Source organism: Urocitellus parryii, chromosome 3 (genome assembly GCF_045843805.1).
Source record: "Urocitellus parryii isolate mUroPar1 chromosome 3, mUroPar1.hap1, whole genome shotgun sequence".
In the NCBI taxonomy this organism is placed as follows: Eukaryota; Metazoa; Chordata; class Mammalia; order Rodentia; family Sciuridae; genus Urocitellus; species Urocitellus parryii.
The window spans coordinates 176,856,863-176,881,656 of record NC_135533.1 but is presented as its reverse complement, the minus strand read 5'-3'; the positions used below and the strand labels follow the sequence as shown (position 1 = coordinate 176,881,656).

The 24,794-nt window shown below is 33.3% G+C and overlaps 1 protein-coding gene across 4 annotated transcripts in view; it reads left to right on the top strand.

Moving 5' to 3' along the window:
* The window catches only part of Tbc1d5 (TBC1 domain family member 5), a 501,737-nt gene that overhangs the window by 118,505 nt on the left and 358,438 nt on the right, over positions 1-24,794 (top strand). The window contains exon 4 of one of the 4 annotated variants that reach the window (XM_077796236.1): positions 8,909-9,052. The exons of the other annotated variants lie outside the window; for them this stretch is intronic. The gene's annotated coding sequence lies outside the window, so the exon portion shown is untranslated. The remainder of the gene's footprint in view (positions 1-8,908; positions 9,053-24,794) is intronic. 4 annotated transcript variants of the gene reach the window in all.

The following is a 24,794-nucleotide window of genomic DNA, read 5'->3' as shown; positions in this document are numbered from 1 at the left end:
TGAGGAGTTATCAAGACTATTTTATATAGTGGCTGCACTATTTTATATTCACATTAACAATGTATGAGGGCTGCAGGTTCTCCATATTTTGTCAACACCTTTTTTCCCCGTTTTTTGATTGTTGGAATACCTTATGATAGTAATAAATGACTTTCATCTAAGAACATTATAGAGAAATGATTCTACTTTTATTATTTTATTATATGTAATTGTTATTTCTTACATAGTGATAGTTTTTCTCATACAGCAATTATGTATCAATCCAGAATATCACTTAGTTCTGTTTTTTCTTCAGAGCTAGCTGACCAGTGGACATTTTTTTTCCCCTCAGAATTGAAGATTTTTTTAACTTTTTTCATTGGCTTAAAATCATACTACATTATGCTTCACATTTGTACCATGGTTTGCCTTGCATATAGTTTTTGTTTGTTTTTATTAGACTTTTAAACTGCCATTATTTTCATTTATTGCTCACAAGAGAGAGATACTTCTATTTTTATTGATAGCATTTCACAGTTGTCTTTTCAGGCTCCTAAATCACAAAATGACATTTTGTTGGCTATACTGTTTTTTAAGAAATCTCGAGTTTCCTTGGCCTTTCAATGAAGTGCCATTCTCAGATTTCTTTTATTGTATTACTGGGTTAGTTATTGTTTCTTTTATCCCATTGCCATCCTCATTCTTAGATTCACTTGAATAAAATTTTAGAAAGGTTTAGTGGAAGATGAATTTTTTGAGTTGTGCATATTAGAAAATCTACTTATTTATTCTCTCAGTTGATTGATGATTTAGTTCAATATTTAAGCTTAAAATAATTTTCCTCAGAACATTGAGGGCTTTACTCCCAAAACTTTTCTGCTATCCTATTATTCCTAAGGAGAAATTTGAAATCAGTCTGAACCCCTTGAAGACTGTTACAGAATCTGTCACAGTGAAAACAAAATAGACAAAAATCCTTAACTTGATTAAGGTTATGTTTGAGGTCAGAGAGGTTGATAGGTAGCTAGATAAGTAAATGTGTAGTAGGTTAGATAGTGATTCTATGATGGAGAATAATACAAGAAGTGGGACCTAGGGAGTTTATAATATAGGGAGAGGGGTAGAGATTTTAAAGTAGCATGTACAGGGAAAGCCTCATTGAGAAGGGAACATTAAAGACCTGGAGAACATGAGGGAATGAGTGTCTAGGCATAGAGAATAAGATATACAAAGGCTGTGAGGCAAAAATATTGCTGAATTGTTCAAGGAAAGCCTAAAGGTCAGTTACTGCAGTTACTCTCTACTAATGGATATTAAATTAAGAAAGTAACTCGGAATTTATATCTTTTAAATGCCTGCATTTGGCGTTTATTCTGAATGAGATAGAGAGCTATTGGGGAGTTTCCTTAGTAGATTTGTAGTTTAAAAAAATTATTGATTGCCAGTTTGAGAACAGATTTTAAGGTAGCAAGGGCAGATGCAGAGACACCACGTAGAAGCGAGAGAAAATTGTCATTTGAACAACAGGGTTTGCTGATTTGTTGGATTTGAGTTATGAGAAAGCAATAAGTGGAGAATGAATTTATTGTTTTTGGTTTGAGTAACAGGAGAGAAACTTTCATTTAATGAAGAAGGGGAAGATTATAAAAGGAATATAGTTGGGAGAAGGTCAGAAGGTTGATTTTGAACATGGAAAATTGTATATTTGAGTGGAGAGGTTAAGGAGATGCTGACCTGGGTTCAGGGAGAGTTCAAAGTTCGGACAGGGTAAATGGGTAAGGGAGATGTTTTGGATGAAGGAAAAATTGTCAGTTGTAGATTGTATAAAAGTTAACTTTTAAATACAGTCTGGTAGATATAACTACTATGTCCTATAATTGGGGAACCTTAAGTAAAAGGATTAAGAGAGGGAGTGTGAAGGAGGTTAGGAATGGAAAACCCAGTGAGATGAGAGAAAAACTCCCATGTCTCTGAATATCTGAAAGGGGGATGTAAGCACTTCAAGGAAGGAGAAGTGATTATTTAATGGTAAATTCTACTGGTCAGTGAAGTTGGACTTGTGAATTCTGTTGAATTTTCTAATGGGGAGTTATTGGTGACTTTTAGCAGAACAGCTTCGTAGAGAACAAAAGGTGAAGGCATTCAGGTGACAGACGGAAGAGAAACACATATGGCAGATGAAGGGGAAAGTTAGGGTCAAGCTAGGCTTATTTTTAAGAGTGATTATGCAAAAACAAGTGGAAGATTATTAAAGTAATGTGTACAATGTTAGACTGCCTCATAAAGGAAATGGTTTATCCTTAAACAGGAGAAAGGATGATTTATCTTTAAAAGGAAGAAGGCAGAGAATATGGGCACAGATGCATTTTTAAAAAGCTTTTGGTCAAACTTCATGCTGTGTTTAGCTTGGGTGACATACAAGAAGCATCATGATTAGCTGCTTCTCATGTCTTTTAAGCTTATTCTGTAATTCTTACTTCTTAGTGATTTTTTTTTTAACTTTAGCCATATAAATTAGTGATTTCATTTCCAGTTTAGGATTTTTGTGGTTAAATGTTTCTGTTAATGGAATTAATGGAATTAAGACATACAGCAGGCATTTATGTATGACTTATCTCTTGATGTTTTTAAAGAATATCAAGTTTGTGAATATTTCCACAGAATGCTGGAGAATCACCAAGCTATGTTAAGATGGGATGCAGGGCCATCCTCTTCTCTTCTCTTCTCTTCTCTTCTCTTCTCTTCTCTTCTCTTCTCTTCTCTTCTCTTCTCTTCTCTTCTCTTCTCTTCTCTTCTCTCTTCTCAAGATGGGATGCAGGGCCATCAGCTTCCCTCACCTCCCCTCCCCTCCCCTCCCCTCCCCTCCCTCCTTTCTCTCCCTTTTTCTTTCTTTCTTTTCGAGAGAGAGAATTTTTTAGTATTTATTTTTCAGTTTTCAGTGGACACAACATCTTTATTTTTATGTGGTGCTGAGGATCGAACCCAGCGCCCTGCGCATGCCAGGCACATCCCCAGCCATCAGCTTCTTTCTTATACCAGTCTTAGGTAGGTCATTGTTCAAATGCACTTGGCAAAAAATGAAGTACTTCATGTCTTAGATTCCTTGAACTAGGTAAAATTGTAATTGTAAAAATCTACAAATGCAAAGGGTTTGTAGTGTTCATTACGATACATATTCCTCCTAGCTGCCTTAGCCCAGAAGCATAGTTAATAAACATGGGATAGGATAATGGCATCAGAAGTCTACTGGTATAATATGGAGTGGGCATATGCTTTTGAGTTGTAATAGTGTTATTCTTTTTACCCATTCTTGTCAAGCTCCCTGTACTCTTTAGTGATTCAGCTGCCCCTGTGGCTCTAGATACTGATTATGGTGTCCTGTGACATGATTCAAATTGCTTGTTCACTATGACCCATACTGTAGTACCTAAGTGAGAATAGTAGGTGGTATGGGATCAGTTAAAAGACCAAAAAAATTGAGGAGCCTGTGAAGAGTATTCCCCATAGCACTTCTAGTGACTCACTCATTCCTCTGATTTAAATGCCCCCTCCCCCACCCTGCCTCGTGTACTGGAGATTGAACCCTGGGGCAACCTACCATTGAGCTACTGTCCCAGCTGTCTTTTTTTGTTGTTGTTGCTGTTTTGTTTTATTTTCAATTTTTTTATTTTGAGACTGGGTTTCAATAGGTTGCCAAGGCTGACCTGGAACTTGGATTCCTCCTGCCTCAGCCTCCCTGAGTAGCTGAGATTTCCACAAGTATGCACCAAGATGCCCAGCAACAAATTTCAATTCTTTACAATTCCCCCTTTCCCTATAATCTGAAACAATGTCCTTTTTACTGAGCTGAAAGACATTGGAATGATATCTCCTATACATCTATATATTCACTTGTCTTCTGCGGCAAGTGAGAGTGTGTACTCAGTATCCTTTCAACTTTCTTAAGTACTCTGCTTTTAGAAAGAGGGCTCTTATGGAAGGAATAATAGAAATAAGATATCTTGTGCATCTAGTTTCCCTCTAAATGCAGGGTGTAGCTTATCAAATTGCCCTTTAAGCAACAATGAAAGATCTCTTTCAATTTCTTTAGGGATATATTTATATCATTGTGTAGCATGTGAAACATGTACTATTTGTGGAGAGGCTGCCTGGCATTTCATGGGCTAACTCTGAGAAGAGTCCTTAGGGAATTCTCTTTCACAAGTGAAAAGTTCACTTGTTAACCGCCAACTCTTTTAACCTCTTCTTACCTGATTCCCAGTTAAATACTTCATTATTTAACATCATCATTTGTCTCTCTTCCATGCACTTCACACACCTTTCTCCTATACATTGCAATTTTTTTTTATCTGTTTCTCCGTTTAACTTACTAGTCTAAATAAACCATCTGTGGTGACGTTTCCTTTATAAGTGCAAACTTGTTTGCAAAAATCTTAGTGCAGAAATACCAACTATGTTATTCTCATGCACTCGTGTTTCTCTGTAAGCTGTGTTTATCCTTGAACTTCCAATCTTTGTAAATTAAACAAGAGAAACTTGTCTCTATGGGGTTTTATACCAGTGGTGTGTTTTGAGCAATACACATAAGGATGACTCTTAACTATTTTTCATTTGAATTGAAAAATTTTGAGTGGAGAAGATGTTTGGAAATGTAGCAAAAAGGTAATGACTTGCTTTAAGTTCTATAATGTTTTTAGCTTTGAAATTATTTTAATATGAATTAATTTGATCCACAAATATTTATTAATTATTTACTCTATGGCAGATACTGAACTATCTGGAGATATACTTCTTAAATAATATATCCTTTTAGGATCTTTTACTTTTTAAATTAGGTAATGTGAGCATTTTTTTTCAAAGTTCACTGAGAAGCTTTTTAGGTTTTCACTGTATGTGTACTCTTTTGTGATAATAGAGAGCCAATCCTAAATAATAGTAAAATGTAGAAAATAGAGACTCTGGTTCATCTTCTCTTCCTCTCATTCACTCTTTCAAGGGCTTAATGAACAGTGAAATGAACCAACAACTTCCCTTTCTCTTCTTTGCAGTTATAGTTGTCTTCTGTGGTACTTAGCAGATCCGAAAGAAGCAGGAAAGTTGATGAATTGGATGGGAGAAGATATATAAACTTATAATGAGACAAATAGAAAAACAACCAGTTATAATTGAGAGGTGGCTGTTTCTTCTAAGTAAAATATATTCACCAAACATTTATATTTGTCATAGAAATTTGAAGTTTTACTTTAGAGTATTCCCAACTTTAGTATTCCTTTGTAGTCTATGAACAGCTGACCCATTTAAAGGAAATTTCTGTTAGTCTTTAATTTGTAATGATTTGACAGGAAAGTCACTAACATTGCATTTATTATTGAGACGGAATAAGGTTTCAGTTATTAAAAATATGTGCTCAAAGTTTTGTAAATGATATGAACAATAACTTTTCTTCAACTTAAGAGTTGCAGTGTATTCAGTATGCTACTGAATATGTGTTGAAGATATTTTGAAAGCCTAAATTATTTGAATATGTTTGAGACTTTTGTTCTTCTGTATTTATGTTGAAAACATTACATGTTTTTGGATCATTCATGTTATAGTCTTAGAAGTTTGGTGTTTTATACTTTCAGTTGTATGTACCCTTGATAAGGCATTTGTTATTAATATTGGAACTAAGTAGTTTTGCCCAAATTCCATTCAGCTGTTGCTGTCTAAAATAAAATATTTTCAAATAAGTAGCCATTTCATATGAGAAATCTATTGAAAGTGGTTTTCATCTGATAGTGTGTATTTTAATTTTTATAAATGAAACAGGAATTTAATTATTGATATAGCTAAGGAAGGTTTTCTGTTCACATTTAATAGTATGTAATTTGATATTATTTGGACAGGATCTTTCATAAACTAAAAAATATTTCTTACCCATTTTAAAACATGTTATATCTTACATGTTAATCTAATTTCTCACTGAAGTCACTAAAGAGAATTGTGTACCAGTAGGTTTCTAAAACTTTGACATTATTTTAATCTGATAACAAATGGGTTTAAGTTCATGTTCTTTCTGTTGTTGGCAACAAATCTAAACCTGTATATTTTGGATTTATGAGGATAAGTCCTGCTTTGGCAATCTTGTAGATTCTCAAGAGAATAGTTAAACAGTGATTAATCATTGTTTCTTCACTGAGTGTGCAGAAAAGAATGGAAAAGCTGCATTTCACACTTCTGAAGCAATTAATCCCCATGATCTTAGCCAGGTTTGTCTTGTAGATAAGTCGGGATACAAAACGGTACCTAATTTATCAATGTATGCATGCCATAAAGTATAAAACACACAATTTATTTCATATCATTTATAGTCAAATGTAAAAAAAAGAGTGACTTTGCCATATCCAAGAGTGTTTCCTACATTACCTTCATATAAACTAAGTACCAGAGATTACAATGGGATTCCTGTTTATTGTGCACATCTGGTGCAGTCACTATGCATTTTCTCATTCACTTGCTGGCATTTTAGTGATTGTGGCATAAATCACCTTGCTAATCAGAAACATAAGTGACGGGAAGTCATCTCCTTTTTTTGAACAATGGGAAAAAACATATGGCTTCTTAGACAGTACTTGGCTGTTATACTATTTATGTGGCATTATATTCGGTATTCAGAATTTCATATTAATTGCAGTAGTTTGGTTTAAGGCATCTAACACGTACAGTTTGTGGTCAAAATTTTCATTTTACACAACTTTCATAAAAAATAAAAAAGGTAACTTACAGGCCTTGTATTTTAAAAACTTAAAACTACTTTTGGGAAGAGTTTTGATGAAGATGAATTGAATAAAATTTATATTTTAAATGTCTAGATGTTTTTATATGCATTGAGTGATTTCAGACTAGTTTTTAATTATTCCTATTCCAAAACACCACACAAATCAGAAAAAATGTTATTGTCCTTAAAAGTGTTAGAATGTGATTGATAGCAGTTTTTCTAGAGCAGTGGTATTATTTTAAGAAGAGCTGCATTTTTAATGAATTGTTGTTTATAATTTGGAACTATTTCTGCATAGACTACAACTAAAACTAATGGATGAGTAAAGCTTTATAAAACTTAAGAAATTTATATGTGCAGGCTTTAAAGATTTAAAGATTGCCCTTATTGTAGACTGCTTGCTACAGGTTTTTTTTCTTTACTTTCAATAATTATTCAATTCTCAAATGGTAATTAATATAAGGGCCCTTTGTTATTGTTTGACTTTATAATATTTATCTGCTTTTCCTTTATTTATTTTAAGTGTGTAAATTTCAAATGAAAATTAATATTTTTTGGATAAATATGTCTTTCATTTTTTCCCCTCATTTCATGTGACTATTGATTAGTTAGGCTAATCAAGATGTAACAGATACAAAGTTTATTTGTTAAAATAATGCCTTCATTTGAAGTAGCCCTCTTGGGATGAATACATAATTCATCAATCAAAGTATTTTAGAATGCCTTTTTTTGAATTTTCTTGAGTAGAATTGATGTACAACTATTCAAAATGATACTTTGAATGGAGATAACATTCAATTTGTGGGTATGCATATGCTAGTAATTAAAAAAAAAATCAATCATATTAACTTAGATTGGAGACCATGTGTACCTTGTAGATAATTAGGCATTGAGAATAGAAATAGTTTTGAAAAAGTGCCCAAGTTTTAAATAAATAGCCTTATTTATTAATATTTTTAATAATCTTTTATGATATTGTCTGAAGGACCACCTGCAGTAGGAATTTACAAATTAAATAAAAACAACAAAAGGAGGGGTATTTTTTTCCTGTTATCATTGCTTGTTTTAAAATCACTACTATCCAGATTCTCTATTAAGGTATAATATGCTATTTTAAAAATTATAGTTATGACTGAATTGATGTCTTCTTTCTAGATTAAAGTTATCTAGTGCTTAAAATTGAGTGAAATCTATACCAGAGTTCTTTCTTGACTGTTTTTATTTTTTCTGTTAAAGTCTCTGTGTATCCTATCTTATTTTTTTTAAGGTTGGAGGTCTATTTCTTATGTGTCAACTTAAAAGTATTACAATTAAACATATAAATTTCTTTTTCTTCATGAAAATTTAATAGTTCCAGGAGAACATGGTGTTAAAATCCATAAAAGTGGTGATTGAAAGGATGGCAAAAGTATCAAAATGGCAAAAATGAAGGTTTAATTTTTCATAATTGAATATTTTGAACATCCTCAGAGATGATACTTTGAAGAAAAATTTCTTTTTCTTTTTTTTTTTTTTATAATTCTTACCTCACCCCTTGCTCTGTACCATTTTCAAGTCACTTGGACCTTAATTGTTCATGGCACTCTTAATGTTGGGTTTTGTTTTTTTTATTGTTTGAAACAGCATCTCTGGTAGAATTAATATGACGAAATTCTGAGATGTTACTTTCAGGCTTAGAATTTTTTTTTTAATATTTTTTTATTTTTTAGTTTTCGGCAGACACAACATCTTTGTTTGTATGTGGTGCTGAGGATCGAACCCAGGCCGCACGCACGCCAGGCGAGCGCGCTACCGCTTGAGCCACATCCCCAGCCCTGAAGAAAAATTTCTTAAAGTGCTTGATGGAAAATATATTAACCTAAATTATTTGCTTATTTATGACCATAAAGGCAGGCTGTCATTTCTTAAATGTATTTCAATTATTAATTGAAATTGAACATTCATCAATGTTAATATTCATTGCACACTTTGTTTAATTTTGATTTTTTTCCCCCCCTTGATTCTATTTCTCGTCTTTATGGTTACATTTTGTTGGTACACATTACTTTCCTAAGTAGGTTTGGAACTGAGTAGAATTGAGGAAAAGTTATTTTTCTTAAGTTCTAATGACATAAAGAATGAACCTTCTAGTTGTAGGAATAACATTAATGATAGTTCATTACTGCCCTGTAGGTGACAGTAGCCACTGAAACCAACAGTACAATGACCTTAACCTGCTCCCCCAGTCGGGAAGATTATTACCTACTGTCCATCTTTCCAGCTATCCTTTCCTCAGCTTGTCTTTGCCTGGAAATAGCTTTTGGAATACTGACTGAGGTGATGTGCCTACCACTGCTTGAAGTGCTATGATACAGACGGTATTTACACTGTTGGCCTAATCATACTGATATTCAGATAACAATGTTAGTTTGTGAAATATTTTCAAGAATGGGAGACTTCTATTTGTGAATGTGAATGTAGCAAAAAGCATATTGCATGTTTTGATATTTCTGGTTTCTGTTTTCATGTTTAAGCTGTTTTTGGTGGTAGGTTTTACCAGTGTGGTCTTCACCTGTGTTTACTCTGGGGTTCAGGCATACCTGGGATATGGAGACTAGCAGAATTGACCTGCACATAGTCTTTGATGCAAGGGCACATGAATTGTTTTTTTTCTAAGAAAAATAAAATACAAAGACCTAAATCTGGTGATATTTTTGTATGCTTTCCATGCTAAACAAAATTCCTGAGGCTTGCTGAGGACTCAGGTCTTTGGAAGGTCTAAACAGCATGAAGCTAAGATCCTGGCAAGAGTCCCTGGCTGCATTATAACATGGCTGAGAAACAGAAATGGGACTGGCTTCATTGCAGAATGGACCAAACATGTTGAATGGTCTTGCTTTAAGACAACCTGCTCTCTTTAAGAACTCTCTCACTCTGAGACAAGCCTTAATTTCTTCCTAGACAATGCTCCCATGACCTAATTACTTTGTACTATGTTTTATTTCTTAGAGTCTACCACCTGAACACTGCCACACTGGGGACCAAGCTTCCAGAACATGAACCTTTGGGGGACACTCTCCAACTATGTCACTGGGTCACACAGCTTTAGTTGTTAAAAGAACAGCATTTCTAAAATCAACCTGGGTTCTGTTTGTTTTCTGGTCCAGACCTCCCTCCATCAAGGGAGGTAGGTGGGTGGGCTGTAGGAAAAAAACAATCGGAACAAGACAGGAGGCAAATAGCATGGCTCTTGTAATCTGTGGAAGACTAGATGAAAGATACTTTTTTTTTTTTTTCCTGTCAGTTTATTGAGTAACATTTTGCACTTTCCACTTGCCTTCAGTGTTGTGAAAGATGTAGTCACCATGGTTGAGAGCAGTCCTATTTAACAAAGCAGCGGTTAGAGCAGAGAGGAAGTGGGCCTCAGTGGGAGTCAGAGTACTGAAAGAAGCTGCATTGGTGCCCTGTAGGTGACAGTAGCCATTGTAACCAACAGTATAAAACCCAGGAAACAGATTTCTGAATGGGGAGAACAGAAGAGGCTTTCTCATCTTACTTTGGAGGTAGCGGAATTATCAGACCTAAAATACCACATAGAGACACAAAGAGGGGGGATGAAATGACATATGTGCCATGGTAGGTGTTATGGTTTGGATCTGGAGTGTCCTCAAAGGCTCTTTTGTTGAGGACTTTGTCTCTAATTCAGTAGTGTTCAAAGATAGAGCTTTTGGAAGTGATTTGATCTAGAGGATTCTGACCTGTCAGTGGATTAATCTGTTTTATACCTCAGTGGACTACTAGGAGGTAGTAGAAGCTATAAGAGTGGGACCCCGTTGAAGATTGTGAGTCCTTGGGAGCTTGCCTTTGGGACTGTATTTTAACTCCAATACCCCCACCCCCCTTTGGCTGCCAAGAGCAGAACAGCTTTCCACTGCCATGCCCTTCCACCATAATGTTCTGCCTCATGTCAGGTCCAAAGCAATGGAGCCAGCCAACCTCAGGCTGAAACCTCTGAAAATATGAGCCAGAACAAAACTTTCTTCCTTTAAGTTGTTTTTCTTATAATTTTGTCACAGTATCTCAAAGCTGACTGACTTAATAGGTGACTGTTAGCTGACTGGTCTTGTTCTGAACATGTATGATGGACTTAAGGATGATTCCCAGAAAGGACAGCTTGTAGAGGTCTAGTATCCTGCTTCAGGGTGAAGGTGAGAAGCAGCAAGCACGGCTTATATTTGTTTTGTAAAATAATTATCAGTTTTACTGACATACTAAAGTAGCTCTTTTTTAAACTTTTTTCTTCAAAACACTTTTTGCTTATTACTTAACCAAACAGTTCTAGTGGCTAGAGAAACAAAGTAAGATATGATTCTTTATTTAAGCACCTTTAAGCTTATGGGGGAGTTGTTAAAAAAAATTAAACAGTTAAAGAGTCAGCATCTCATGTGAAGAATAAGGTGATAGAATCATGCAGGGCAGACAGTTGGTCCTAGAAGAAGGGCTTTTAAACCAATTTGGACTTAGACTTGAAAAATGGTTCCGAGATAACTTCCTAGAGTGGGTGAAGGCTGAGTGTGAAGAATGTTGAAGAAAAGCCAGTGCATATAGAAGAAAATATTGCCTGTACCAGCCCCAAAATAACTGTAAACCCAAAGTGTATTTGAAGAACGGCAAGTTGATAGATTTGCACCATGAGAAATACTGAGATCTGAGGCTCTTTCTGAAGAGTTTTGTGGATCATTCTAAGTGACTGCACTCTTTTTTCCTGGGAGGCAAAAGGAGAAGGGAAAGGAAGACATTTTATAGAAAGAGTTGCAGTATGCAGTGCTAGGCATTGTGCTCTATTGAATTTAAGCCAAGGAGAGATGTGATCAGATTTGGTTGTTAGAAGGAATAGTTAAGTGACATTTAGCCATCAGATTTGGAGCAAGAACTCAAGAGCCCAGGTACCAGTTAGGAGACAATTGCAGATCAGGAGAGAAATTGAGACACTGAATTAAGTTAGAATCAGAGTAAGGGAAAAGGAGGTAGATTTGGCCAAATCTAGTTGATTGCATATAAGAAGGTCAAGAAAGGAATGCAAGTATTAGACTCAAGTGACTGTTGATTGGTAGCACCATTCATTGAATGGAGAATACAAGAGCAACAGTTTGAAGGGGAAGAGGATGACTTGTGTTTAGGCATCTTATTGATTGAAGACTTTCAAGGGATAGTTGAATATATTGATCTCTCAAACCAGGGAGACCAGCTAGAGTAAGAGATGTATGTATGCTTGGAGTCATTAACATAAATATTGGCATGAACTTCTTTGTTTAGCATTTTCAAGCATTGTGTCAGGCATTGGCAAAACAAAGGTAAATAAATGTATTTGACAGGTAGAAGACTTCCCAGGGATTATATATAGAGGAGAGGTAAACTTGGACCAAAGGGACTACTATCAAACAGTGTAATGATAAAAAAGGAACTTGTTGAGGAGATGAAGGAGGGAAACAGTGATGGTGTCACTGAAGACAAAGTGAGAGATAAGGCGAGTGTATTGAATAGACGGGTTAGAAAAATGTGCTGGAAAACACTCATGAATTTGACATTTCTAACGTCTTTAATAAGCATTTGGCATGGAATGCTGTAAAACATATGTAAGCTCAAAGAGTAGTTGATGGATAAACAAATGAGATGAAACATTATAGATGACCTCTGAAAGGTACTATCTTACCATTGTCTCTGAAGAGCTGGTCAATGGAGGATGATGCAAGGCTGAAAGAGGTTTGTTCTTAATTTCGCAGAGACTTCATAGTTGATGAAAAAGGGCTAGGAGGAGGAGAGGTTGTGATATAGGAGAGAAAACAATTTAAAATAGTTAAATTTGGAGTAACGTATATGGAGTGATATAACAGATTTGGCTCAAGACTAATGAAGGAATGAATTTCCACAAGAGGTGGGCTAATTATTATTTTTTAAAATTGAGAATGCTAGAAATAGAAGTGTGACATGAAAGTTCGGGTCCTCCAGAAATAGTTTTTAAGATGTAATTAGAAGATTAAGAGCTTTAGTGTGGGAAAGTCTTCAGAAGTAAGAGAGGAACAGGACCAAGCAGGGAAAGCCTTTAGACTGTAATGCAGGCCTGGCACCTGTAAGAGAGGGGAAGGGAAGACAGAAGACTTTCCACTGAATACAGTGCAGCTTAGTAAAAGTCTCAGCTAGGCAGGTAATCAGGGAATGTTGGCCTTGAGAACAGACAACTTTGGCTATTAGAGATGTCCTATTTTGGGCAGCAGTGGCCTTCCTCTAGCTACCTTGTCATTAGATGAGCAAGTCTGGGGAGTGTGTGGCCCAAGCATGAAAACTACAATGGATCCTGAAGTTATAATGGCTGGAGATTGTCAGTTGACTGCAACTCTTCAGAGCAGTTTCTCCTTGAATGGTGTCTCCTAGGCTACCATAATGGATGTGGCTGTTTCAGTTCGGTGAGAGGGAGGAATTGCTGTTGTTTCATTAATTCCTATGATTTCAACAAATTGGATGTCCAGTCAGTGAGTGTTGGAAGGTTTTTGGGAAAGTACAGTTAATAAATACAGCAAGATAAGGCAGTGTGCTAGTAAGACATAAGTTAAAATCGTATCTCATAGGCTCTAGGATTGAAGGGAAAGAAAGTGAAAGTAGACAGGGAGTAAGAGACTGAAATGAAATGAGTTGACAAACTGGAAGTTCCAGTGAGTTTGAAAGTACTTGTGCTAAAAGTGAAGGAGTAAGAGAACATAAGGGTAGATGGAGTTAATGATGATAAAGTGATACAGCAATTCAAAAATTATAGCTGAACCCCAGGAAATACTGATATTTAGAAGTCCCTTCATGTAAAATGAGAAGAAAATTTTACCAGCAGAAAATGTGTTATATGTATACATTATAGAATCATGACAATAAATACCACAAAAATGTAAAAGGTATCATAATCTCTTGTTTTTTAGGTTTTTTTTTTTTGCAAAGTAGTTTCAGAGATATTATCAAATTTCTTGACAAAATCTATTTAGTCATCAGGAAGTGTAATTAAAAAAAAATGAGTTCTTTTCATTTTCTCTGATACCCTAAGGGATTTTTTTTTAATTTCTCAAAAAAATCAAGTGAGTTCCCATCAACTAGTGCATCTATTTTTGTCTCTAAAGGTTTCCTGATAGAAAAGGTAGAGAAATGGAGAAAAAATTTAAAGTCTACAAGGCTATATATTAATTGAACAGAAAGTAATTAAGGTAAGATAATAGCTGTAAACACAAACAGCTTTTCACATCTCTCTTTTTGGCAAAGGGAATTGGATTGTGACATATTTTAGGTAATTAAAATAAGATGGATTAGTGGAAGGGTGGACAAATAGATAGACATAATAAAACAATAAACTCAAATGTGATTGAAGATTCTGGGTGATACATGGGTATTCACTGTATAGTTTGTTCACTTTTTCTGTATATTTGAAAGTAATTGTAATGTTGAAAAATGGTATGGCATTTACAATTTTGAAATATATTGAAAATGATTGGTGAACAGATAGGTAAGTAATAAAATAAATGTAGTAAAATGTCATAAGATCCTAGGTAGTAGGCATATGGATGGTCACTGTAACATTCTTATAAATTTTTTGATAGTTTGAAAATTTTTAGAATGAATTATTAGAAAAAATAGTGTTATCAGATAGCGTTTGGGGGTAAGAAATTTGAGTTCCAGTTTTGTGACTTTGGGCAAGTTATATCATGGATTTTTATCTGTATAGTGGAGATAAAATGGGTTTGCAATTATTTTCAGTACTAGAAAAGGATACTTGTAAAGCAACTGGTATATGATAAGTATTTGTCAATGCTTCTGATGATAATATTGCAAACATAAACCTCAAATTGATAGATTGTATCTTGGATCCTGCTTATTATTTTTTTGAATTTTTTGAATATATGGGTCATTTAATTTATTTCATGAATTAGAGTAAAGACCCTAATAGTGAGATGAGGTCAAGACCCCTTCTTCAGTGCCTATATGTTTCAAGGTGGTTTAGTTTTGTAGAGCTTGGAATGGTAGAACCATTCTCAAATCAAGGATGGAACCTCTGATAGTATTGTATTTATCAAAAACACTTCATGTACCTTTTTTTTTTTTTTTTTTTGTATATTTTACAAAGTGCTGAAATTTCCCAAAGTGGTCTTACCGGTCTTATTTAGTAGTTCTTCTGAACATATGTATACTATATATCAGGATTTTATTACATCAGTGTTTTTGAAAATATAGTCAATAAAAAATCCTACTTGCTAAATATGTATTAATAAATTATACTTATGTATATATAAATATCAACTGTTTAATTTTCATTATTACTCAATGACATTCTTTTTTTGGACAGAAGTCAGTCATTCTTTGTTTTTTAAGAAGTAAACTCATTTTTCTGGTGTTCAAGCTTCAGCCTCAAGTGTGTTTATAAAGTACACTCTGCTTGTTTTTTATTTGCTCTGTTTCATATGCAGGGTGGATATAAATTACTGAACTTTTTATATTTATGTAAATTTATTTAAAATTAAATTCAAATTTACTACCATATGCCTTCAAAGACTAAACATAATATAGACTATTATAATCATTTATATAAATTGGTTTAAAAACCAGTTCAATATGTTTAATCAATATGTCATGAATATCTATATAGTTGTCATCCTAGTAAAGTCTATGACATGTACTTTTACAGCATACAGATTTTAAATAAAATTGAATAGACTTTTCTAGCCCACATTATGGAGGAACTTCTGTTATCATCCAGTTGACTGATTTAATATGAGAAGAATCGTGATGTTTGAATGTGAACCAGCCAGATTTTGTATATCCATCAAATATTTAGGACAGGGTTTTTATCTTCATGTAACATTTTACTGATTGTCCTCTATTTACAAATCATTATATGACATAGAATAAATGAAAATAGGGCTGGGGTTGTAGCTCAGTGGTAGAGCGTCTGCTTCACATACGGGAGGCACTGGGTTTGATCCTCACTACCACATAAAAAATAAGCAAATAAAGATATTGTGTCCATCTACAACCAAAAAAATTTTTTAAAATGTAAACTTTGTTTAAAAGAGAAAATAAATAGTAACTTCAAAGAGTTAATCAAAGAGTACCCTTTTATCTTTCTGTGGATGTTTGCTAGTCTGTGGCTGTAAATCTTTTTGAAACTTTAGGGTAATTACTAGGCATCTTTGAACCTATATGGTAAATTTTGTCAATTAATGATGAGTATTTTGCACACCAGCTTGTGGGTGTTGGGAGTGGGTCTGGGTTTTTTTAATTAGAGAACATCATTATGGGATCACAAATATACTAGGCATATGAAATGCTTTATAGAATGAGTAAAAATTTAAGCATGAGTAAAACTGTGGCAGTTTTAAGATAGAATAGATAAAAGGAAATGTTGGGAGAAAATAATGGCAATAATTTTGTCCTTGAGCGAAAACCTAAATGGAGTAATTAATTGCAGTATACTAAATAAATTTTCTATTGCCAAAACAGAAAAAAAAATCAAAACTCCTTTTTATTCTTAAGTACAGGTCTTATTATAATTTCAATTTTAATTAAGTTCTGGTAAAAAAAAAATTTCAAACACTGCATCTTTACTACAAATAAGTATTATGTATATGTCTTTGACCTTGACTGTTAAACAGTGTAATATACTACTTCTCCCTAGGTAATTATAAAAATTGTGTTTTTTTTTTTTTTTTTTTTTTTTTTTTTAGTAAAACCTAACGGTTAATCTACTTATTGTGTAACAAAAGAATTTGAAATATAAACAAACGTAGTTTTTATTATACCCCTTTGACAGTGTTCTCTTTTTGTAACTGAACTCTTATACTATCCACCTGCTATTATTAGTCTGTTAAGCTTTTAAGGAATTAGAATAGCTTATTTTTTAAAAAGTGATGTATATCTTTCTTAAGCAGTACCAGTTCAACTTTCTCTCTTATCTCCCTTATTCTGTTTACTAAAACTAAAATAGCAAATGAAAAAAGATATTTTTTATATTCTTAGAGAATTTATTTCATTAAACGGTTGCCTGTCATTTGTTCTGAAATCTTATGTCTTCTGCATTAAAAAATGAAGGAAAATTGATCATACCTTTCCTAGCCTTATATTTATATACACGACCAGGGTAACTCCACATCATGTACAACCACAAGAATGGGATCCTAAGTAGAATAAGTTATATTCTCTGTATGTGCATTTTGCCAAAATACATTCTGCTGTCTTGTATAAATAAAAAGAACAAATTAAAACATGAATAAAAAGTGTAGAAATAAGTTTCTGTTTAAGTGGTCATCTTTTGAAATCTTTCTAGAATGTTATTTTCAAGGCCTGTTATGTTCCATGAAGAGAAGAGTTAGAATGGAAAAGAGAATTGATAAACTCTCTTAAGTTACTATTTTAATGCAGTAAGTCAGAGTGTGTTTATTTGGTATAATCTGAGGAATTTATACCTCTTTTTTTTCTTTGAATATATTTTGCTCTTTTATATTTATACCTTATCATGTACTTATAGGGACTATTTTGTTTATTTAGACCAAATTCTATTTATCTTCAGAAAGCATTGAAATCTGAAGACTAATTTGTTTTCAATGTGTAGTATTAACTGCTGTGATGTATATACGTTTTATATTTATGCCTGGAAAGGGTTGCAGAGGGGTGCTTTAGAACCACCTTTTCAGCTCTAAATAGCTATTGTGTACATATGGTAAGGTACTGCTGCTTAACAATTAGTAACTGCTTTGATGAAACTAAATTACATGTTTAAGTTCCCATCAGGAAGTCGCTTCACATATCTGTATTAATGTATTCAAGGCTCGAGAAGGAAAGTTAATTTTCCAGCTTAAATATTTAATTCAAGCTTAAAATTTAGTCTGTAATTAGAGCTCCCAAATGGCAGGAACATGGAGTATTTGTCCATTTTAATTAGATTGTTGTTTACCTATTAATTATATATCATATCTTGTCATATAGTTTTGATGGTAACAGATGGTGCTAGGAGTTAGTAAGGGTTTCAACAAAATAAGATTCCACATGATTTATTAAGTTGCACTTTATTAGTGAGTGGTCTGCTTTAGTCAGATTATTCTCACAAAGAAGGAATGTGAAACATTTCACTAATTTTAGTAATTATTCTTTTGTGGACCCTTAAGAAATATTGATCATAAAAAAGTCTGCGATGAGTGATGTTTATTTAGAATCAAATGGATCACTTTAGGCTTATTTTTGAGTAGCATATATTGTCAAACTGGATAATTAGTATGAAGTTTAGTGCATTTTGCTAGGTTAATATAGAGAATCAGAGTTTTATTTATTAGTAAACTGTAGGCATAGAGAATGTTTTATATATAATTATGATTTGGAATAAAAAATAATAGAATGATGATTAAGTTGTTTATTTCAAAGATATTCTCTCTGACTTTTTAATCTGACAAGAAACAAAGTTCCTTATTTACCAAAATATCTATAGGCAATCTTTTGAGCCTAGTGAACTTGATCAACAGAATTTCCATATTCAGAAAGTAAATGTCAACTAAATAGAAAAGCTTTCTGACTTTGTTTATGGAAGATTTTATTAATTGTTTTGGTTACCAACTTCTGCAAATGAATAAATTTTACTTGTCCATACATGCATGGAAAGAGACTGATAAACAGAAGGGAGTAAGAAAGAGGGAAAGGAAGGCGGCTTTAAATTTTTTAGCCTTCATAGTTTATTAGAAATTTATTATAATCCACAATATGATCACCTTAAAAGTAAATTTATATTACTGATTCTTAGCTCCTAAGATTATTTTGAAATAATTGTCAGTTTCTAAGAATAAGAGTAAACAAAAGGTTTCATTGTTTCTGATTTTAAGATTTGCTCCACAGGGACACCTTAATCTTCAAAACAGTGGCCTTCTGTTCCCTATGTTACCTACAGTATACAGCTTTGCTTTTTCTTGTGTTTCATCTTTTTTTTTGTGTGTTTTAATTTGTCTCCGCTTGTATTAGGTTTTTGTTATAACCAATACCTGAGGTAATGTACTTGGAGAAAGGAATTATTTGGCTTCTGGTTTCACAGGTTCCAGTATATGATTGGTTGGTCTCATTGCTTCAGGTCTGTGGCAAAGCAGTATCATCACAGGAGTGTGTGCTGAAATAAACCACTCACCACACAGGTAGGAATCAGGGTACAAAAAGACAAAAGGATTGGGCTGGGGATGTGGCTCAAGCGGTAGCGCGCTCGCCTGGCATGCGTTCTGCCCGGGTTCGATCCTCAGCACCACATACAAAGAAAGATGTTGTGTCTGCCAAATACTAAAAAGTAAATATTAAAATTCTCTCTCTCTCTCACTCTCTCTTAAAAAAAAAAAAAAAAAAAAAAGAAAGGGCCAGAGCCAGGGTCTCTTAATCCTTTCAAGGGCAGGCTATCAAGGACCTCATAAAGTCACCACCACTTCTCAATAGTGTACCCTGGGAAGCAAGCCTTCACTACATGAACCTTAGGAGACTCTTAAGATTCTTGATTTATGTCAGTTTTCAGAAATATTTGTCTTTTGGTACCATAATTCTTTATAGTGGAATGGTATGTTAGCATACCAGTAGATTGATGTATAATACAGGACCCTTCATTTGTATGAATTGCTCATGTAAGTGAATATGAATATTCACTTAAGCTTATTTTACATGTTACTGATTTGAAATCTTATTACCTGTATTTACATTGTCTTTAGAACTGTTTCATTGTTCAGGGAAAAATAACTAAATGATTTTTTCCCCTCATACTGTAGGGGAAATTGTTACTTCAATGTGGCCTTAGTGTAATGTACTCTGCCCCCAGAATGTTGAATGACTAAAAGGTGATCTCAAATATTGTGCTGTAATGTTATGCTATAGGAGGGATGCTGCATTATATTTATACCAATTAACATGAATTTTAAAGGAAAGAAAGTATGTCTAGAATAGAAATAGCCTTAGTTTAAAAGTTTAAATTTTTAACATCTCTGCCCTTGGTGAAAATATGGGACTGTATTTTCTTTGGCAGAATTTATCAACTATAACATGCAGCATTTCCACAAAAAGAAGGAAAACTAAATTGAAGCATGTAAATTACTATAATTTGGAAAGTTATCCTTTGTAAGAAATGACAAGATGACTTCCTTTCTGTTTTTTTAAGTGTGTAAAATATATTATTCATTTATTGTCTGATGTCATTTTATCTGGGGCAGTAAATTTATATAAACATAAAAGGATAATTGGTGATTGTTAACAAAAACAACAAATGAAAATATAAATGAGGTCTTTGTTAGGACTGTGTTTCTCAATTCCTGGTCTACTATTTTATACCATGTGAGGACTCTTATTTGAGCAGCCAGCCATATAGTGTATTTAACTTTAACAAAGCAAATGATGATACTGATTTCTCTTTTTGTAATTAAGATGATCTTTCTTTCCTTCAAAATAAGTGTTTGAAACATTTTGGAAAATATGGTAGTTGATAATAAAATCTTATTACTTGATACTAACTGAACCAAGGTAACACATTAACTGATATTTCTTGTGGACTTTAAACACAGGATTCAAAAAAATGTGACTGAATGAAAAACTAATGGCATTTTGAGAATTCTTACTCAGTAGTGACCATTTGGGAATAGGTGATTGTCAGATTAAGCTTCTAGTCATCTACAGTTAAATGTTTTCAGACAGTATCTTAAAAAAAATTACATATTTCTTTAAGTCTGTAGTGTTTCAGACATATAAGTTTTCCTAAGAACAGGCCTTAGGATATCTTTCTGTCTTTCCTCAATTTCTCTTTTAAATGTTAATATGTAACCTCTTTCTAAACATACCATTTTGAAATCTGGATTCTTCCCTTGTTACTTTATATAGTGAATCTCTTTTTATAGCCTTATATCAGGCAGAATGTATTTTGATAATTCCAGTGGACATTTTCAGACCTTAAGTTTTAATTTATCTCCATTTTGAGATGTGTTTTTGCTCTTCTTGCTATAATGATGCCTCACATTCCTGGTTTTTCCATTTCTTGATTGATTGTATTTATATTCCTCAAAGTGGGTGCTTTTCTCTCTGTGCCTTCCTCTTGGCAGTCTTGTTTGTGTCCCCAATTTCAGTTTGATCCAGCTAGCCATTATTATGGCCTTCAGATCCATATATCTTATTTACTTGACATTTCTCTACTTGAAGTTCATATGGATTCCTTAAACTTGACAAGTTTAAAATTTATTATATTACTTTATTTGCTAGTAATTTGTTTCGTTTTCCCAATTTTAGTAAATAATCTTTCTGCCCACCTGTGTAACCAGAAACTTTTTCATAACCAATCCATTAACAAATATCCCTTTATCATGTTCTCATTTTTTTTTGTAGTTACAGATGTGTTTTGGACTTAGTTTTAATCTGTTGATCTCTTATACCTTAAAACAGTACTGTAAATTTATTGTTTTTCTATCTTACGGAACTATTCCCTTCATATCTTTTAAAAGTTTTTCGGTGTTCCTGGACAATCCACTGTTTATCAGTTTGTGTGATTCTGTGTTCTCATAGTTGCTTTGAAATATTTATTAGCATTGCATTAGATGTACCAATTACTTTGGCGAAAATCTTTATCTTCTCAATAGTAAATATTCCCATCTAGGAATATGTTGCGCATCTGGATTAAATCTAGTGCCATTTAAATCTTTTTTTCAAACAAGGCACATATCTTTTCCATCTAGGTTTTTCACAGTACACTGTTTGTTTTTTGAAATTGTGCTGGTTTATTTTCCTTATGTTTGTTTTTAGTTTGTCTAAGTGTTTAGCACAGTTTCTGACACGTAACACAATAAATACTGAATTTTGAGCAATTTTTAGTGTAGAAAATAATTTTTTAAAGTCATGCAATCTTATTCAGTTTATGATTTAAGTTTTTAAATTATTTTGGTTTTTTTGTAGGTAATATTAGCTGCAGATTATAGTTTTGTTGTCTTTTTAAAAGTTTATACTTTGTGTATGTTGTTAGGGATCAAACCCAGGAACTCTCATACACTAGGCAAGTACTCCATCACTGGTCTCATTTCTTTTACTTGACCTGTTTGTTTAAAATCTCTCCAGTGATGCCGAACTAATAGCGCTGGCATTGATACTCAATGTTTTTGACTGGTTTTGATGAGGGAAAAAATTCCATTGCCATTATAAATGCTACTTGTGTATAATTTTTTGCCTATCATAATAAATCCTCCGTTGAGGAATGGAAGTTGTATTTTTTGTCTTGGTTAGTTTATTAGGAATGACTGTTAAATCAGTTTTGCCACGTTTAATGAAATGTTTTTATAGTCTTTTATATTAGGACCATGCTAAAGTAAAATGAATTGGTATAGGTTTTTAAAAAATTATAAAATAGTCTAAACATAATAAGAATGATTAGTACCTTGTTAAAAAATTACCCATACTGTAATCTTGGCATGTGCCTTTGGTTGAGGGAAGGGTGTTCCTGGACAACCTGCAGTGTTAGAGGAAAATTCTTTGTATGTCTGATATCTTATAAGGCTGTTACTGTATTCAGATTCTTTGTAGCTTTGAATTGATTGTAGAAATTTTAAATAAAACTATCCTTTTTTTTTTTTTTGGTATCAGCATTATAGTTATACATAGTAGTTGGGTTGATCCTGACAAATTTATACAAGCATGGAATTTGATTTCAGTTGTTGCCCCCCTTGCCCCCCTCCCTCCCCCCCCATTGTCTTTCCTCTACTGATTTTCCTTTCTCACATCCATTTATTTATTTTTATTGTTGCTTTGTACTTAAGGGTAGAATTCCCTATAGGGGGTGGGTGTGGTGTGTGTGTGTGTGTGTGCTCCAACGTGTGTGCATGTGCACATAGTATGATTTTAAAAAAATTTCACATTTCCTCCCCTTTCATATCCCTCCTTTTAATCTCCTATTTACTATCTTCCCTATATATTTATGATGTCCAATCCTTCCCTCTTTCTTTTTTATTTTGCTGTAGCTTTCACACATGAAAGAAAACATTTGATCCTTGATTTTCTAAGATAGGCTTATCTCACTTGGCATGATGTTTTCTATTTCTGTTTACCAGCCTATGCCTTAATGCCATTCTTTTTCATGATTCAGTAAAACCCCATTGTGTGTGTATACCACAATGAATATTTTCATATTTTTTGGCATAAAGTTGTATATAATAACTCCCTAACTCCTGTGTTTAAAAAAAAAATCTTATTTTGGTTTGCTGTTATAAACTTTTGTTTCTAGTAGTATTTTTTTTATCCTTTTCCTTGAAATTTAGTCAGTTTTTATTGGACTTTTCAAAGAAGGAAATAATTAGCTTGTTTGCTTCCCCCTTTACTAATTTATTTGGCTTATTGTCATTATTTGTGTTTTAATTTTTTAATTATTTTTTTGTGGTGCTGGGATATTGGACCTGGGGCCTAGGGTATGCAGAAGACTTGCTGTACTGCTGATTTACATCCTTAACCCTTGGTTTATTTTGTTTTTATGATATTCTTAAGTAATAGTTCATTTATTTGTTAAATTTTCTTCATTTTACTTCTAACAATGTTAAATTATGACTTTTCCTTTTACTGTAGTTTTGCTATTTTTACATATATGTAAAAGGATGTGACATGTATAACATGTTGCTTTTATTTAATTTTCAACTTTTTCATTATCAAATTGAACTCAAATACAGGAAATTACTCAAACCAATAAGTGTTTATTATTATTATTATTATTACTATTACTATTCTTATTATAGATTAAGTATGCTTGTAAATGCCACTCAGGTCAAGAAATACAACTTTACTAGCCACTGCAGAAGTTCTTGCAGGTGCTCTGTGCTAATCACAGACCAGTTTTTCCCTCCACAGTAACCATTCTTTTGACTTTTATAGTAGTAATTCATTTCAGCTTAATGCTGTTATTACTCAAATGTACATCTCTAGACATTACAGTTTAGTGTTATTCTTTTTAAAAGCTATGTTTGCCTGTCAAGTCTTTTATCTGTGGTGCTTCCCTCCAGATTCCCTTTCCCCCCCTCCCCTCTTCTTCCCTCTGCTTTACTCCCCTTCCCTCCTGTTCCATCTACTGAAGAACTTGGGTTGTTTGACCTATAGAGTTTCCTGCAGTCAGGATTTTGTTGATATTATACTCATGGTGCAATTAAACATTTTCTTCTATGTTTTCTCCTAGTTGCTGGGTAAGTTAGAGTTTAGTTGGATTTAGACTTCATTCCTGGGGAAGACTAGAGGTGCTATTTGTGTCCTCATTAGGAGGTGCACACTGTCTTTTTCATTTCAAATGCTTATAGCCATCTTTGCTCCAAAGCCTGGAACCATTAGCATATGTTATACAGTGCTTTTGTTATATAAATTAGCTAGAAATGAGCTTTTCGTTTTTTTCAGTTTCTGATTAATGTGAGTTTTTTGGCATTAAACAACTGTAGATTTGTATTGTGGTCAGGGAATGTAGACTTCACATTTTTGTGATGCATTAGATTATTTTGGGGTTGTGACTGAATGGTAGAGCGCTTGCCTTGAATGTGTGAGGCACTGGGTTTGATCCTCAGCACCACATAAAAATAAACAAAATAAAAGTACTGTGTTCATATACAATTAAAAACAAATTAACAAATAAAAAATATTTTCTTTGTCTCATATAGTCAACTTTGCAAATGTCCCATTGGTATTTGTTAAAGATATTTATGTTCTTTTGCTTATTATTTAAGTTCTTATATAGCTACTAAATATTAGATCAAACTTACCACATTCTTCAAATGGTTCCTGTTCTTGTGTATCTTTACTGGATCAGTCAACTCTTAGGTTTGAAGGTGCAAACATCACTGATGGTGAGAAGGTCAAACAGATTTTTTGTTTTGCTTTTTGGGAACTATTCAGGTGAGAAATAACTCTTCAGAGTGGAACACTGAGAACAGCAGGAGATCCAAAAGTATTTTGAAAATAGATGTGGAAATATGAGAGTTGAAAGAGAAGTTTCTATTTTGTGATTAAGGGTACAGCGTGATTAAGTGTATGATTTAGAATA